This window comes from Ambystoma mexicanum, chromosome 6q (assembly GCF_040938575.1).
Source record: "Ambystoma mexicanum isolate Mex_15411 chromosome 6q, UKY_AmexF1_1, whole genome shotgun sequence".
Lineage (NCBI taxonomy): Eukaryota > Metazoa > Chordata > Amphibia > Caudata > Ambystomatidae > Ambystoma > Ambystoma mexicanum.
In genome coordinates, this window is record NC_090937.1 from 1,631,495,856 (window position 1) to 1,631,511,124 (window position 15,269).

Sequence of the window (15,269 nt, forward strand, 5' to 3'; positions counted from 1 at the left end):
AAGGCCTATTCGCCTTGCCCTGACGGGCCTTGGTCCCAGCAGGCCACCGAGCACAGCACCTCAGCCTATTAGAGTGAGGTTTCAGGATCTCTCTCATCCTGTAAACCAACATACTGAAGAAGGTGAAACGTGTGGCTGCGCTCCTCACATGCTGAAGCAGCAGCAGCCCTTTCCCTGAAGCAAAGTTCCTTCATTCCTCCCTCCCATAACCCTTAGCAGGGGATTTATGGTAATTGAGTTGAGTTTCCAAACTGGCCCTTCCTTCCTTCCTTCCCATATCTGCCAGCTCGAGAAGGCTTGTTTTGTTGCACCTGGGAAGTAAAGTATCTATTTGCGAGAGAGAGAGAATGAGAGAGAGAGACAGAGAGAGAGAGACAGAGAGAGAAGGGGAAGGGGTGTTGGCAGTTAGGGTGTGAGCTAGAGAAATGAGGCCTGTCTGCAAAAGGCCATGGGATGGGAGTGCGTGGTTGCAGGTTGTTTGGCTTTGTAAGGCCTACTGCCCGCTTCACTCGAAACTGGGTCTAGGGTTGTCGGTTTGTAGGCTGTAAAAGCCCAGAAAAGCTCTTGTTCTCCAACCAGCAGAGTGGCGCAGCGGAAGCGTGCTGGGCCCATAACCCAGAGGTCGATGGATCGAAACCATCCTCTGCTAACTTTTTTCAAATTATGTTTTTGTGTCATGGCATTAGGGCACAAAGAGCTGTAAGTGCCTGGATGCAATGTCATTCCTTGAACTTGCTGCCTCGTTCCACTCTTGCGCTAAATAGGAGAGGGTCCCAGCCCAGCCAACAAAATGTACTGTTCAATCAAACCAAACTTAAAACCAAGCTCCTTTTTTAAGGGGTCCCGGGGAAATGTTGGGCTGACCGGCAAGACCTCATGATGCGAACTGCTTCTGCGTCAAACGCAAGCTTTTTTCATTCCCAGCCAATGACTTATTCTTATTTCTAAGGGCCGCTCCATCAGATAGCCCAGACAGGCAGGCGTTGGTGGTATAGTGGTGAGCATAGCTGCCTTCCAAGCAGTTGACCCGGGTTCGATTCCCGGCCAACGCAGATCAAATCTTTAAATTGTTCAAAATGCATTTTTTGGAAATCAGACTCATGCTGAAAGCAAAGCTGACACACTTTTCGTGAAAATCAAAACCCCATCCAGGAAAGGTTCTTGCATCCTAGTTTCTGCAACTGTCTATCGGTGAGGGGATTGAAGCGAGCAGGGCTCCTGGCCCCTCCCCGACAAAGCCCTGACGAAGGCCTGACAAAGGCCTATTCGCCTTGCCCTGACGGGCCTTGGTCCCAGCAGGCCACCGAGCACAGCACCTCAGCCTATTAGAGTGAGGTTTCAGGATCTCTCTCATCCTGTAAACCAACATACTGAAGAAGGTGAAACGTGTGGCTGCGCTCCTCACATGCTGAAGCAGCAGCAGCCCTTTCCCTGAAGCAAAGTTCCTTCATTCCTCCCTCCCATAACCCTTAGCAGGGGATTTATGGTAATTGAGTTGAGTTTCCAAACTGGCCCTTCCTTCCTTCCTTCCCATATCTGCCAGCTCGAGAAGGCTTGTTTTGTTGCACCTGGGAAGTAAAGTATCTATTTGCGAGAGAGAGAGAATGAGAGAGAGAGACAGAGAGAGAGAGACAGAGAGAGAAGGGGAAGGGGTGTTGGCAGTTAGGGTGTGAGCTAGAGAAATGAGGCCTGTCTGCAAAAGGCCATGGGATGGGAGTGCGTGGTTGCAGGTTGTTTGGCTTTGTAAGGCCTACTGCCCGCTTCACTCGAAAATGGGTCTAGGGTTGTCGGTTTGTAGGCTGTAAAAGCCCAGAAAAGCTTTTGTTCTCCAACCAGCAGAGTGGCGCAGCGGAAGCGTGCTGGGCCCATAACCCAGAGGTCGATGGATCGAAACCATCCTCTGCTAACCTTTTTCAAATTATGTTTTTGTGTCATGGCATTAGGGCACAAAGAGCTGTAAGTGCCTGGATGCAATGTCATTCCTTGAACTTGCTGCCTCGTTCCACTCTTGCGCTAAATAGGAGAGGGTCCCAGCCCAGCCAACAAAATGCACTGTTCAATCAAACCAAACTTAAAACCAAGCTCCTTTTTTAAGGGGTCCCGGGGAAATGTTGGGCTGACCGGCAAGACCTCATGATGCGAACTGCTTCTGCGTCAAACGCAAGCTTTTTTCATTCCCAGCCAATGACTTATTCTTATTTCTAAAGGCCGCTCCATCAGATAGCCCAGACAGGCAGGCGTTGGTGGTATAGTGGTGAGCATAGCTGCCTTCCAAGCAGTTGACCCGGGTTCGATTCCCTGCCAAAGCAGATCAAATCTTTAAATTGTTCAAAATGCATTTTTTGGAAATCAGACTCATGCTGAAAGCAAAGCTGACACACTTTTCGTGAAAATCAAAACCCCATCCAGGAAAGGTTCTTGCATCCTAGTTTCTGCAACTGTCTATCGGTGAGGGGATTGAAGCGAGCAGGGCTCCTGGCCCCTCCCCGACAAAGCCCTGACGAAGGCCTGACAAAGGCCTATTCGCCTTGCCCTGACGGGCCTTGGTCCCAGCAGGCCACCGAGCACAGCACCTCAGCCTATTAGAGTGAGGTTTCAGGATCTCTCTCATCCTGTAAACCAACATACTGAAGAAGGTGAAACGTGTGGCTGCGCTCCTCACATGCTGAAGCAGCAGCAGCCCTTTCCCTGAAGCAAAGTTCCTTCATTCCTCCCTCCCATAACCCTTAGCAGGGGATTTATGGTAATTGAGTTGAGTTTCCAAACTGGCCCTTCCTTCCTTCCTTCCCATATCTGCCAGCTCGAGAAGGCTTGTTTTGTTGCACCTGGGAAGTAAAGTATCTATTTGCGAGAGAGAGAGAATGAGAGAGAGAGACAGAGAGAGAGAGACAGAGAGAGAAGGGGAAGGGGTGTTGGCAGTTAGGGTGTGAGCTAGAGAAATGAGGCCTGTCTGCAAAAGGCCATGGGATGGGAGTGCGTGGTTGCAGGTTGTTTGGCTTTGTAAGGCCTACTGCCCGCTTCACTCGAAACTGGGTCTAGGGTTGTCGGTTTGTAGGCTGTAAAAGCCCAGAAAAGCTCTTGTTCTCCAACCAGCAGAGTGGCGCAGCGGAAGCGTGCTGGGCCCATAACCCAGAGGTCGATGGATCGAAACCATCCTCTGCTAACTTTTTTCAAATTATGTTTTTGTGTCATGGCATTAGGGCACAAAGAGCTGTAAGTGCCTGGATGCAATGTCATTCCTTGAACTTGCTGCCTCGTTCCACTCTTGCGCTAAATAGGAGAGGGTCCCAGCCCAGCCAACAAAATGTACTGTTCAATCAAACCAAACTTAAAACCAAGCTCCTTTTTTAAGGGGTCCCGGGGAAATGTTGGGCTGACCGGCAAGACCTCATGATGCGAACTGCTTCTGCGTCAAACGCAAGCTTTTTTCATTCCCAGCCAATGACTTATTCTTATTTCTAAGGGCCGTTCCATCAGATAGCCCAGACAGGCAGGCGTTGGTGGTATAGTGGTGAGCATAGCTGCCTTCCAAGCAGTTGACCCGGGTTCGATTCCCGGCCAACGCAGATCAAATCTTTAAATTGTTCAAAATGCATTTTTTGGAAATCAGACTCATGCTGAAAGCAAAGCTGACACACTTTTCGTGAAAATCAAAACCCCATCCAGGAAAGGTTCTTGCATCCTAGTTTCTGCAACTGTCTATCGGTGAGGGGATTGAAGCGAGCAGGGCTCCTGGCCCCTCCCCGACAAAGCCCTGACGAAGGCCTGACAAAGGCCTATTCGCCTTGCCCTGACGGGCCTTGGTCCCAGCAGGCCACCGAGCACAGCACCTCAGCCTATTAGAGTGAGGTTTCAGGATCTCTCTCATCCTGTAAACCAACATACTGAAGAAGGTGAAACGTGTGGCTGCGCTCCTCACATGCTGAAGCAGCAGCAGCCCTTTCCCTGAAGCAAAGTTCCTTCATTCCTCCCTCCCATAACCCTTAGCAGGGGATTTATGGTAATTGAGTTGAGTTTCCAAACTGGCCCTTCCTTCCTTCCTTCCCATATCTGCCAGCTCGAGAAGGCTTGTTTTGTTGCACCTGGGAAGTAAAGTATCTATTTGCGAGAGAGAGAGAATGAGAGAGAGAGACAGAGAGAGAGAGACAGAGAGAGAAGGGGAAGGGGTGTTGGCAGTTAGGGTGTGAGCTAGAGAAATGAGGCCTGTCTGCAAAAGGCCATGGGATGGGAGTGCGTGGTTGCAGGTTGTTTGGCTTTGTAAGGCCTACTGCCCGCTTCACTCGAAACTGGGTCTAGGGTTGTCGGTTTGTAGGCTGTAAAAGCCCAGAAAAGCTCTTGTTCTCCAACCAACAGAGTGGCGCAGCGGAAGCGTGCTGGGCCCATAACCCACAGGTCGATGGATCGAAACCATCCTCTGCTAACTTTTTTCAAATTATGTTTTTGTGTCATGGCATTAGGGCACAAAGAGCTGTAAGTGCCTGGATGCAATGTCATTCCTTGAACTTGCTGCCTCGTTCCACTCTTGCGCTAAATAGGAGAGGGTCCCAGCCCAGCCAACAAAATGTACTGTTCAATCAAACCAAACTTAAAACCAAGCTCCTTTTTTAAGGGGTCCCGGGGAAATGTTGGGCTGACCGGCAAGACCTCATGATGCGAACTGCTTCTGCGTCAAACGCAAGCTTTTTTCATTCCCAGCCAATGACTTATTCTTATTTCTAAAGGCCGCTCCATCAGATAGCCCAGACAGGCAGGCGTTGGTGGTATAGTGGTGAGCATAGCTGCCTTCCAAGCAGTTGACCCGGGTTCGATTCCCGGCCAAAGCAGATCAAATCTTTAAATTGTTCAAAATGCATTTTTTGGAAATCAGACTCATGCTGAAAGCAAAGCTGACACACTTTTCGTGAAAATCAAAACCCCATCCAGGAAAGGTTCTTGCATCCTAGTTTCTGCAACTGTCTATCGGTGAGGGGATTGAAGCGAGCAGGGCTCCTGGCCCCTCCCCGACAAAGCCCTGACGAAGGCCTGACAAAGGCCTATTCGCCTTGCCCTGACGGGCCTTGGTCCCAGCAGGCCACCGAGCACAGCACCTCAGCCTATTAGAGTGAGGTTTCAGGATCTCTCTCATCCTGTAAACCAACATACTGAAGAAGGTGAAACGTGTGGCTGCGCTCCTCACATGCTGAAGCAGCAGCAGCCCTTTCCCTGAAGCAAAGTTCCTTCATTCCTCCCTCCCATAACCCTTAGCAGGGGATTTATGGTAATTGAGTTGAGTTTCCAAACTGGCCCTTCCTTCCTTCCTTCCTTCCCATATCTGCCAGCTCGAGAAGGCTTGTTTTGTTGCACCTGGGAAGTAAAGTATCTATTTGCGAGAGAGAGAGAATGAGAGAGAGAGACAGAGAGAGAGAGACAGAGAGAGAAGGGGAAGGGGTGTTGGCAGTTAGGGTGTGAGCTAGAGAAATGAGGCCTGTCTGCAAAAGGCCATGGGATGGGAGTGCGTGGTTGCAGGTTGTTTGGCTTTGTAAGGCCTACTGCCCGCTTCACTCGAAACTGGGTCTAGGGTTGTCGGTTTGTAGGCTGTAAAAGCCCAGAAAAGCTCTTGTTCTCCAACCAGCAGAGTGGCGCAGCGGAAGCGTGCTGGGCCCATAACCCAGAGGTCGATGGATCGAAACCATCCTCTGCTAACTTTTTTCAAATTATGTTTTTGTGTCATGGCATTAGGGCACAAAGAGCTGTAAGTGCCTGGATGCAATGTCATTCCTTGAACTTGCTGCCTCGTTCCACTCTTGCGCTAAATAGGAGAGGGTCCCAGCCCAGCCAACAAAATGCACTGTTCAATCAAACCAAACTTAAAACCAAGCTCCTTTTTTAAGGGGTCCCGGGGAAATGTTGGGCTGACCGGCAAGACCTCATGATGCGAACTGCTTCTGCGTCAAACGCAAGCTTTTTTCATTCCCAGCCAATGACTTATTCTTATTTCTAAAGGCCGCTCCATCAGATAGCCCAGACAGGCAGGCGTTGGTGGTATAGTGGTGAGCATAGCTGCCTTCCAAGCAGTTGACCCGGGTTCGATTCCCGGCCAACGCAGATCAAATCTTTAATTTGTTCAAAATGCATTTTTTGGAAATCAGACTCATGCTGAAAGCAAAGCTGACACACTTTTCGTGAAAATCAAAACCCCATCCAGGAAAGGTTCTTGCATCCTAGTTTCTGCAACTGTCTATCGGTGAGGGGATTGAAGCGAGCAGGGCTCCTGGCCCCTCCCCGACAAAGCCCTGACGAAGGCCTGACAAAGGCCTATTCGCCTTGCCCTGACGGGCCTTGGTCCCAGCAGGCCACCGAGCACAGCACCTCAGCCTATTAGAGTGAGGTTTCAGGATCTCTCTCATCCTGTAAACCAACATACTGAAGAAGGTGAAACGTGTGGCTGCGCTCCTCACATGCTGAAGCAGCAGCAGCCCTTTCCCTGAAGCAAAGTTCCTTCATTCCTCCCTCCCATAACCCTTAGCAGGGGATTTATGGTAATTGAGATGAGTTTCCAAACTGGCCCTTCCTTCCTTCCTTCCCATATCTGCCAGCTCGAGAAGGCTTGTTTTGTTGCACCTGGGAAGTAAAGTATCTATTTGCGAGAGAGAGAGAATGAGAGAGAGAGACAGAGAGAGAGAGACAGAGAGAGAAGGGGAAGGGGTGTTGGCAGTTAGGGTGTGAGCTAGAGAAATGAGGCCTGTCTGCAAAAGGCCATGGGATGGGAGTGCGTGGTTGCAGGTTGTTTGGCTTTGTAAGGCCTACTGCACGCTTCACTCGAAACTGGGTCTAGGGTTGTCGGTTTGTAGGCTGTAAAAGCCCAGAAAAGCTCTTGTTCTCCAACCAGCAGAGTGGCGCAGCGGAAGCGTGCTGGGCCCATAACCCAGAGGTCGATGGATCGAAACCATCCTCTGCTAACTTTTTTCAAATTATGTTTTTGTGTCATGGCATTAGGGCACAAAGAGCTGTAAGTGCCTGGATGCAATGTCATTCCTTGAACTTGCTGCCTCGTTCCACTCTTGCGCTAAATAGGAGAGGGTCCCAGCCCAGCCAACAAAATGTACTGTTCAATCAAACCAAACTTAAAACCAAGCTCCTTTTTTAAGGGGTCCCGGGGAAATGTTGGGCTGACCGGCAAGACCTCATGATGCGAACTGCTTCTGCGTCAAACGCAAGCTTTTTTCATTCCCAGCCAATGACTTATTCTTATTTCTAAGGGCCGCTCCATCAGATAGCCCAGACAGGCAGGCGTTGGTGGTATAGTGGTGAGCATAGCTGCCTTCCAAGCAGTTGACCCGGGTTCGATTCCCGGCCAACGCAGATCAAATCTTTAAATTGTTCAAAATGCATTTTTTGGAAATCAGACTCATGCTGAAAGCAAAGCTGACACACTTTTCGTGAAAATCAAAACCCCATCCAGGAAAGGTTCTTGCATCCTAGTTTCTGCAACTGTCTATCGGTGAGGGGATTGAAGCGAGCAGGGCTCCTGGCCCCTCCCCGACAAAGCCCTGACGAAGGCCTGACAAAGGCCTATTCGCCTTGCCCTGACGGGCCTTGGTCCCAGCAGGCCACCGAGCACAGCACCTCAGCCTATTAGAGTGAGGTTTCAGGATCTCTCTCATCCTGTAAACCAACATACTGAAGAAGGTGAAACGTGTGGCTGCGCTCCTCACATGCTGAAGCAGCAGCAGCCCTTTCCCTGAAGCAAAGTTCCTTCATTCCTCCCTCCCATAACCCTTAGCAGGGGATTTATGGTAATTGAGTTGAGTTTCCAAACTGGCCCTTCCTTCCTTCCTTCCCATATCTGCCAGCTCGAGAAGGCTTGTTTTGTTGCACCTGGGAAGTAAAGTATCTATTTGCGAGAGAGAGAGAATGAGAGAGAGAGACAGAGAGAGAGAGACAGAGAGAGAAGGGGAAGGGGTGTTGGCAGTTAGGGTGTGAGCTAGAGAAATGAGGCCTGTCTGCAAAAGGCCATGGGATGGGAGTGCGTGGTTGCAGGTTGTTTGGCTTTGTAAGGCCTACTGCCCGCTTCACTCGAAACTGGGTCTAGGGTTGTCGGTTTGTAGGCTGTAAAAGCCCAGAAAAGCTCTTGTTCTCCAACCAGCAGAGTGGCGCAGCGGAAGCGTGCTGGGCCCATAACCCAGAGGTCGATGGATCGAAACCATCCTCTGCTAACTTTTTTCAAATTATGTTTTTGTGTCATGGCATTAGGGCACAAAGAGCTGTAAGTGCCTGGATGCAATGTCATTCCTTGAACTTGCTGCCTCGTTCCACTCTTGCGCTAAATAGGAGAGGGTCCCAGCCCAGCCAACAAAATGTACTGTTCAATCAAACCAAACTTAAAACCAAGCTCCTTTTTTAAGGGGTCCCGGGGAAATGTTGGGCTGACCGGCAAGACCTCATGATGCGAACTGCTTCTGCGTCAAACGCAAGCTTTTTTCATTCCCAGCCAATGACTTATTCTTATTTCTAAGGGCCGCTCCATCAGATAGCCCAGACAGGCAGGCGTTGGTGGTATAGTGGTGAGCATAGCTGCCTTCCAAGCAGTTGACCCGGGTTCGATTCCCGGCCAACGCAGATCAAATCTTTAAATTGTTCAAAATGCATTTTTTGGAAATCAGACTCATGCTGAAAGCAAAGCTGACACACTTTTCGTGAAAATCAAAACCCCATCCAGGAAAGGTTCTTGCATCCTAGTTTCTGCAACTGTCTATCGGTGAGGGGATTGAAGCGAGCAGGGCTCCTGGCCCCTCCCCGACAAAGCCCTGACGAAGGCCTGACAAAGGCCTATTCGCCTTGCCCTGACGGGCCTTGGTCCCAGCAGGCCACCGAGCACAGCACCTCAGCCTATTAGAGTGAGGTTTCAGGATCTCTCTCATCCTGTAAACCAACATACTGAAGAAGGTGAAACGTGTGGCTGCGCTCCTCACATGCTGAAGCAGCAGCAGCCCTTTCCCTGAAGCAAAGTTCCTTCATTCCTCCCTCCCATAACCCTTAGCAGGGGATTTATGGTAATTGAGTTGAGTTTCCAAACTGGCCCTTCCTTCCTTCCTTCCCATATCTGCCAGCTCGAGAAGGCTTGTTTTGTTGCACCTGGGAAGTAAAGTATCTATTTGCGAGAGAGAGAGAATGAGAGAGAGAGACAGAGAGAGAGAGACAGAGAGAGAAGGGGAAGGGGTGTTGGCAGTTAGGGTGTGAGCTAGAGAAATGAGGCCTGTCTGCAAAAGGCCATGGGATGGGAGTGCGTGGTTGCAGGTTGTTTGGCTTTGTAAGGCCTACTGCCCGCTTCACTCGAAACTGGGTCTAGGGTTGTCGGTTTGTAGGCTGTAAAAGCCCAGAAAAGCTCTTGTTCTCCAACCAGCAGAGTGGCGCAGCGGAAGCGTGCTGGGCCCATAACCCAGAGGTCGATGGATCGAAACCATCCTCTGCTAACTTTTTTCAAATTATGTTTTTGTGTCCTGGCATTAGGGCACAAAGAGCTGTAAGTGCCTGGATGCAATGTCATTCCTTGAACTTGCTGCCTCGTTCCACTCTTGCGCTAAATAGGAGAGGGTCCCAGCCCAGCCAACAAAATGTACTGTTCAATCAAACCAAACTTAAAACCAAGCTCCTTTTTTAAGGGGTCCCGGGGAAATGTTGGGCTGACCGGCAAGACCTCATGATGCGAACTGCTTCTGCGTCAAACGCAAGCTTTTTTCATTCCCAGCCAATGACTTATTCTTATTTCTAAGGGCCGCTCCATCAGATAGCCCAGACAGGCAGGCGTTGGTGGTATAGTGGTGAGCATAGCTGCCTTCCAAGCAGTTGACCCGGGTTCGATTCCCGGCCAACGCAGATCAAATCTTTAAATTGTTCAAAATGCATTTTTTGGAAATCAGACTCATGCTGAAAGCAAAGCTGACACACTTTTCGTGAAAATCAAAACCCCATCCAGGAAAGGTTCTTGCATCCTAGTTTCTGCAACTGTCTATCGGTGAGGGGATTGAAGCGAGCAGGGCTCCTGGCCCCTCCCCGACAAAGCCCTGACGAAGGCCTGACAAAGGCCTATTCGCCTTGCCCTGACGGGCCTTGGTCCCAGCAGGCCACCGAGCACAGCACCTCAGCCTATTAGAGTGAGGTTTCAGGATCTCTCTCATCCTGTAAACCAACATACTGAAGAAGGTGAAACGTGTGGCTGCGCTCCTCACATGCTGAAGCAGCAGCAGCCCTTTCCCTGAAGCAAAGTTCCTTCATTCCTCCCTCCCATAACCCTTAGCAGGGGATTTATGGTAATTGAGTTGAGTTTCCAAACTGGCCCTTCCTTCCTTCCTTCCCATATCTGCCAGCTCGAGAAGGCTTGTTTTGTTGCACCTGGGAAGTAAAGTATCTATTTGCGAGAGAGAGAGAATGAGAGAGAGAGACAGAGAGAGAGAGACAGAGAGAGAAGGGGAAGGGGTGTTGGCAGTTAGGGTGTGAGCTAGAGAAATGAGGCCTGTCTGCAAAAGGCCATGGGATGGGAGTGCGTGGTTGCAGGTTGTTTGGCTTTGTAAGGCCTACTGCCCGCTTCACTCGAAACTGGGTCTAGGGTTGTCGGTTTGTAGGCTGTAAAAGCCCATAAAAGCTCTTGTTCTCCAACCAGCAGAGTGGCGCAGCGGAAGCGTGCTGGGCCCATAACCCAGAGGTCGATGGATCGAAACCATCCTCTGCTAACTTTTTTCAAATTATGTTTTTGTGTCATGGCATTAGGGCACAAAGAGCTGTAAGTGCCTGGATGCAATGTCATTCCTTGAACTTGCTGCCTCGTTCCACTCTTGCGCTAAATAGGAGAGGGTCCCAGCCCAGCCAACAAAATGTACTGTTCAATCAAACCAAACTTAAAACCAAGCTCCTTTTTTAAGGGGTCCCGGGGAAATGTTGGGCTGACCGGCAAGACCTCATGATGCGAACTGCTTCTGCGTCAAACGCAAGCTTTTTTCATTCCCAGCCAATGACTTATTCTTATTTCTAAGGGCCGCTCCATCAGATAGCCCAGACAGGCAGGCGTTGGTGGTATAGTGGTGAGCATAGCTGCCTTCCAAGCAGTTGACCCGGGTTCGATTCCCGGCCAACGCAGATCAAATCTTTAAATTGTTCAAAATGCATTTTTTGGAAATCAGACTCATGCTGAAAGCAAAGCTGACACACTTTTCGTGAAAATCAAAACCCCATCCAGGAAAGGTTCTTGCATCCTAGTTTCTGCAACTGTCTATCGGTGAGGGGATTGAAGCGAGCAGGGCTCCTGGCCCCTCCCCGACAAAGCCCTGACGAAGGCCTGACAAAGGCCTATTCGCCTTGCCCTGACGGGCCTTGGTCCCAGCAGGCCACCGAGCACAGCACCTCAGCCTATTAGAGTGAGGTTTCAGGATCTCTCTCATCCTGTAAACCAACATACTGAAGAAGGTGAAACGTGTGGCTGCGCTCCTCACATGCTGAAGCAGCAGCAGCCCTTTCCCTGAAGCAAAGTTCCTTCATTCCTCCCTCCCATAACCCTTAGCAGGGGATTTATGGTAATTGAGTTGAGTTTCCAAACTGGCCCTTCCTTCCTTCCTTCCCATATCTGCCAGCTCGAGAAGGCTTGTTTTGTTGCACCTGGGAAGTAAAGTATCTATTTGCGAGAGAGAGAGAATGAGAGAGAGAGACAGAGAGAGAGAGACAGAGAGAGAAGGGGAAGGGGTGTTGGCAGTTAGGGTGTGAGCTAGAGAAATGAGGCCTGTCTGCAAAAGGCCATGGGATGGGAGTGCGTGGTTGCAGGTTGTTTGGCTTTGTAAGGCCTACTGCCCGCTTCACTCGAAAATGGGTCTAGGGTTGTCGGTTTGTAGGCTGTAAAAGCCCAGAAAAGCTTTTGTTCTCCAACCAGCAGAGTGGCGCAGCGGAAGCGTGCTGGGCCCATAACCCAGAGGTCGATGGATCGAAACCATCCTCTGCTAACCTTTTTCAAATTATGTTTTTGTGTCATGGCATTAGGGCACAAAGAGCTGTAAGTGCCTGGATGCAATGTCATTCCTTGAACTTGCTGCCTCGTTCCACTCTTGCGCTAAATAGGAGAGGGTCCCAGCCCAGCCAACAAAATGCACTGTTCAATCAAACCAAACTTAAAACCAAGCTCCTTTTTTAAGGGGTCCCGGGGAAATGTTGGGCTGACCGGCAAGACCTCATGATGCGAACTGCTTCTGCGTCAAACGCAAGCTTTTTTCATTCCCAGCCAATGACTTATTCTTATTTCTAAAGGCCGCTCCATCAGATAGCCCAGACAGGCAGGCGTTGGTGGTATAGTGGTGAGCATAGCTGCCTTCCAAGCAGTTGACCCGGGTTCGATTCCCTGCCAAAGCAGATCAAATCTTTAAATTGTTCAAAATGCATTTTTTGGAAATCAGACTCATGCTGAAAGCAAAGCTGACACACTTTTCGTGAAAATCAAAACCCCATCCAGGAAAGGTTCTTGCATCCTAGTTTCTGCAACTGTCTATCGGTGAGGGGATTGAAGCGAGCAGGGCTCCTGGCCCCTCCCCGACAAAGCCCTGACGAAGGCCTGACAAAGGCCTATTCGCCTTGCCCTGACGGGCCTTGGTCCCAGCAGGCCACCGAGCACAGCACCTCAGCCTATTAGAGTGAGGTTTCAGGATCTCTCTCATCCTGTAAACCAACATACTGAAGAAGGTGAAACGTGTGGCTGCGCTCCTCACATGCTGAAGCAGCAGCAGCCCTTTCCCTGAAGCAAAGTTCCTTCATTCCTCCCTCCCATAACCCTTAGCAGGGGATTTATGGTAATTGAGTTGAGTTTCCAAACTGGCCCTTCCTTCCTTCCTTCCCATATCTGCCAGCTCGAGAAGGCTTGTTTTGTTGCACCTGGGAAGTAAAGTATCTATTTGCGAGAGAGAGAGAATGAGAGAGAGAGACAGAGAGAGAGAGACAGAGAGAGAAGGGGAAGGGGTGTTGGCAGTTAGGGTGTGAGCTAGAGAAATGAGGCCTGTCTGCAAAAGGCCATGGGATGGGAGTGCGTGGTTGCAGGTTGTTTGGCTTTGTAAGGCCTACTGCCCGCTTCACTCGAAACTGGGTCTAGGGTTGTCGGTTTGTAGGCTGTAAAAGCCCAGAAAAGCTCTTGTTCTCCAACCAGCAGAGTGGCGCAGCGGAAGCGTGCTGGGCCCATAACCCAGAGGTCGATGGATCGAAACCATCCTCTGCTAACTTTTTTCAAATTATGTTTTTGTGTCATGGCATTAGGGCACAAAGAGCTGTAAGTGCCTGGATGCAATGTCATTCCTTGAACTTGCTGCCTCGTTCCACTCTTGCGCTAAATAGGAGAGGGTCCCAGCCCAGCCAACAAAATGTACTGTTCAATCAAACCAAACTTAAAACCAAGCTCCTTTTTTAAGGGGTCCCGGGGAAATGTTGGGCTGACCGGCAAGACCTCATGATGCGAACTGCTTCTGCGTCAAACGCAAGCTTTTTTCATTCCCAGCCAATGACTTATTCTTATTTCTAAGGGCCGTTCCATCAGATAGCCCAGACAGGCAGGCGTTGGTGGTATAGTGGTGAGCATAGCTGCCTTCCAAGCAGTTGACCCAGGTTCGATTCCCGGCCAACGCAGATCAAATCTTTAAATTGTTCAAAATGCATTTTTTGGAAATCAGACTCATGCTGAAAGCAAAGCTGACACACTTTTCGTGAAAATCAAAACCCCATCCAGGAAAGGTTCTTGCATCCTAGTTTCTGCAACTGTCTATCGGTGAGGGGATTGAAGCGAGCAGGGCTCCTGGCCCCTCCCCGACAAAGCCCTGACGAAGGCCTGACAAAGGCCTATTCGCCTTGCCCTGACGGGCCTTGGTCCCAGCAGGCCACCGAGCACAGCACCTCAGCCTATTAGAGTGAGGTTTCAGGATCTCTCTCATCCTGTAAACCAACATACTGAAGAAGGTGAAACGTGTGGCTGCGCTCCTCACATGCTGAAGCAGCAGCAGCCCTTTCCCTGAAGCAAAGTTCCTTCATTCCTCCCTCCCATAACCCTTAGCAGGGGATTTATGGTAATTGAGTTGAGTTTCCAAACTGGCCCTTCCTTCCTTCCTTCCCATATCTGCCAGCTCGAGAAGGCTTGTTTTGTTGCACCTGGGAAGTAAAGTATCTATTTGCGAGAGAGAGAGAATGAGAGAGAGAGACAGAGAGAGAGAGACAGAGAGAGAAGGGGAAGGGGTGTTGGCAGTTAGGGTGTGAGCTAGAGAAATGAGGCCTGTCTGCAAAAGGCCATGGGATGGGAGTGCGTGGTTGCAGGTTGTTTGGCTTTGTAAGGCCTACTGCCCGCTTCACTCGAAACTGGGTCTAGGGTTGTCGGTTTGTAGGCTGTAAAAGCCCAGAAAAGCTCTTGTTCTCCAACCAACAGAGTGGCGCAGCGGAAGCGTGCTGGGCCCATAACCCACAGGTCGATGGATCGAAACCATCCTCTGCTAACTTTTTTCAAATTATGTTTTTGTGTCATGGCATTAGGGCACAAAGAGCTGTAAGTGCCTGGATGCAATGTCATTCCTTGAACTTGCTGCCTCGTTCCACTCTTGCGCTAAATAGGAGAGGGTCCCAGCCCAGCCAACAAAATGTACTGTTCAATCAAACCAAACTTAAAACCAAGCTCCTTTTTTAAGGGGTCCCGGGGAAATGTTGGGCTGACCGGCAAGACCTCATGATGCGAACTGCTTCTGCGTCAAACGCAAGCTTTTTTCATTCCCAGCCAATGACTTATTCTTATTTCTAAAGGCCGCTCCATCAGATAGCCCAGACAGGCAGGCGTTGGTGGTATAGTGGTGAGCATAGCTGCCTTCCAAGCAGTTGACCCGGGTTCGATTCCCGGCCAAAGCAGATCAAATCTTTAAATTGTTCAAAATGCATTTTTTGGAAATCAGACTCATGCTGAAAGCAAAGCTGACACACTTTTCGTGAAAATCAAAACCCCATCCAGGAAAGGTTCTTGCATCCTAGTTTCTGCAACTGTCTATCGGTGAGGGGATTGAAGCGAGCAGGGCTCCTGGCCCCTCCCCGACAAAGCCCTGACGAAGGCCTGACAAAGGCCTATTCGCCTTGCCCTGACGGGCCTTGGTCCCAGCAGGCCACCGAGCACAGCACCTCAGCCTATTAGAGTGAGGTTTCAGGATCTCTCTCATCCTGTAAACCAACATACTGAAGAAGGTGAAACGTGTGGCTGCGCTCCTCACATGCTGAAGCAGCAGCAGCCCTTTCCCTGAAGC

At 50.1% G+C, this 15,269-nt stretch overlaps 7 non-coding genes across 7 annotated transcripts; all 7 read left to right on the forward strand.

Moving 5' to 3' along the window:
* Window positions 1-980: 980 nt before the first annotated feature.
* TRNAG-UCC (transfer RNA glycine (anticodon UCC)) lies at window positions 981-1,052 on the forward strand. Its single transcript has one exon. It is a non-coding gene; the product is annotated as a tRNA-Gly (tRNA).
* A 2,442-nt stretch (window positions 1,053-3,494) lies between these two features.
* On the forward strand, window positions 3,495-3,566 carry TRNAG-UCC (transfer RNA glycine (anticodon UCC)). The gene has a single exon. It is a non-coding gene; the product is annotated as a tRNA-Gly (tRNA).
* A 2,446-nt stretch (window positions 3,567-6,012) lies between these two features.
* TRNAG-UCC (transfer RNA glycine (anticodon UCC)) lies at window positions 6,013-6,084 on the forward strand. The gene has a single exon. It is a non-coding gene; the product is annotated as a tRNA-Gly (tRNA).
* Window positions 6,085-7,269: 1,185 nt separating this feature from the next.
* TRNAG-UCC (transfer RNA glycine (anticodon UCC)) lies at window positions 7,270-7,341 on the forward strand. The gene has a single exon. It is a non-coding gene; the product is annotated as a tRNA-Gly (tRNA).
* Window positions 7,342-8,526: 1,185 nt separating this feature from the next.
* On the forward strand, window positions 8,527-8,598 carry TRNAG-UCC (transfer RNA glycine (anticodon UCC)). Its single transcript has one exon. It is a non-coding gene; the product is annotated as a tRNA-Gly (tRNA).
* A 1,185-nt stretch (window positions 8,599-9,783) lies between these two features.
* On the forward strand, window positions 9,784-9,855 carry TRNAG-UCC (transfer RNA glycine (anticodon UCC)). The gene has a single exon. It is a non-coding gene; the product is annotated as a tRNA-Gly (tRNA).
* Window positions 9,856-11,040: 1,185 nt separating this feature from the next.
* On the forward strand, window positions 11,041-11,112 carry TRNAG-UCC (transfer RNA glycine (anticodon UCC)). The gene has a single exon. It is a non-coding gene; the product is annotated as a tRNA-Gly (tRNA).
* Window positions 11,113-15,269: the final 4,157 nt, after the last annotated feature.